This window comes from Onychomys torridus, chromosome 14 (genome assembly GCF_903995425.1).
Source record: "Onychomys torridus chromosome 14, mOncTor1.1, whole genome shotgun sequence".
NCBI lineage: Eukaryota > Metazoa > Chordata > Mammalia > Rodentia > Cricetidae > Onychomys > Onychomys torridus.
Genome location: NC_050456.1, coordinates 61,636,044 through 61,638,130, shown reverse-complemented (window position 1 = coordinate 61,638,130; position 2,087 = coordinate 61,636,044). Strand labels below are relative to the sequence as shown.

General features: G+C 36.8%; 1 non-coding gene across 1 annotated transcript; it reads left to right on the top strand.

Annotated features, from left to right (window-relative positions):
• Nucleotides 1–502: 502 nt before the first annotated feature.
• On the top strand, nt 503–575 carry Trnak-cuu. The gene has a single exon. It is a non-coding gene; the product is annotated as a tRNA-Lys (tRNA).
• Nucleotides 576–2,087: the final 1,512 nt, after the last annotated feature.

Sequence of the window (2,087 nt, the reverse complement as noted above, 5' to 3'; positions counted from 1 at the left end):
CCGAAAGTACTGGTGCCTATGAAAACTTTAAACACATTTAGTGAATTTGCAACAAGTTAACATTTTAAGATGTATAAGAACAGGAAATATTTCGATGTGTGCTTGTTTTCCATAACAGCATTAGAGAAGTGTAGATGTATCCGGCTTGTTAAATAAGAAACACAAAACCGATTGCAGAGTTAAAAACCAAGAGGTCAGAGCAAAAGCGGAAAACCTTACCCTTCACTGCTTCTGCCATTCTTCCTCTCCGCAAGAGACCTACTTCTGTGTGTCCTGTCTATTTAAAGACTTTCTGTTCTGTTTTCTCATTGGTCGTAAACCCAGCCACATGACCTCCTTGTCACTGCCTGTTTGTACAGACCTCCAGGTCATCTATGGTTGGTATTGAGATTAAAGGCGTGGGTCTGCCCTGCTGGCTGTGTCCTTGAACACACAGAGATCGGCCTAGCTCTACCTCCCAAGTGCTGGGATTAAAGGCGTGCCCCACTACTGCTAGGCTTCTGCCTGGCTAGCTCAGTTGGTAGAGCATGAGACTCTTAATCTCAGGGTCGTGGGTTCAAGTCCCACGTTGGGTGCCAATTGTAGATGTATCCGGCTTGTTAAATAAGAAACACAAAACCGATTGCAGAGTTAAAAACCAAGAGGTCAGAGCAAAAGCAGAAAACCTTACCCTTCACTGCTTCTGCCGTTCGAAGGTTGGAGGGGGACACCACCTACCGCTGCCATGAAAAGCAATATGTAAAGACACTGGTAAGCCACAAGCCATGTGTTAGTATAGACTAACAGAAATGGAATAATTTAAGATAGAAAAGGTAGATAACAAGCAGCCTGCCACGGCCATACAGTTTATAAACAATATAAGTTTTTGTGTGCTTTCTTGGTTGGGTCTGAGCGACTGTGGGACTGGTGGGTAAGAGAGATTTGTCCTGACTGGGCCAGGCAGGAAAACTCTAACTACAGAGAAGAAAGTCAAAAAATATAGTCTTCCTAACTTAAGTATTATATAAAGTGAATTAATGTATGTTGTTTAAATGTAAATATATGGATATATATATATATATATATATATATTGTTTATTTTAAATTATTTGATCATTATTTATTCAGGCAAATGTTTGACTTTTCCATGCAAGTACACTTGCTTTTATGTTAAATAGAATATTTTTTCTAAAACCGCTGAGACCATTCATAACATTGTGATCTGAAATAATTTTAATACATGTTGATACATTATTTTCAACAAATTTATTGTATAGGTTAGTGAAAAATACAAGCTACAATTTATATATATGTGACCATTTTTATTACCTTTTTTTCATGGGAATTAGATAATTTTGATGCAAGCAATCCATATATTTGTCTGTGATCATCAATAATAAAAAGCTTTATTTTTCAAGGAAGTCATATATGGGAGCACAAATGATATTTGATAATTCTAATCATACTATAATATTTTTATTCAAATATATGTCACCAGCCACACTTATGTAGTTTTTGATAGCCTCCCAGTAACCCCACAACATGATGTATCAAAAAGCACAAGATATCATCCTGAGTCTAAACTCATCACTCCCCTCATAGAGTTGACTCTTCTGAGCCCTAATGTTACCATATGGTCAGTTCTTCACACATGCTTCTTCCTGGAATCTTAGTTAAATTGCACCCTTAGAAAACAACATAGTATATACTTTCCCCCCTTTCCAAAGGTTCAAATTTCACAGCTTAGTTATTCTTGCATTTCTATTCCTGCTTGCCATGTGTATGCCGTGCTTATATGTCTATGGAAATGCTCTGCCTTTATCACATCCCAGTCCTCTGGTCCACTGTGAGTGTTCTTTACTCTGAAACATTACCCTCCTCTGACCAGGTCAAAGAGATTTCTTACACATGGAAATTGATCAATTCTTCATTGAAGACTGTCAGTAAAAACACAATTACCATATACATATTTTATAATAATAGCATTCTAATTAATATTTTCGGAAGCAGATAAAATAGATGTATTCAACGTATCTTTATTAGGAAGAGGAACAAAGACATTCAGGACAACCCTCAAGTCCATCATCTTCACCTATGGATTTTAATTT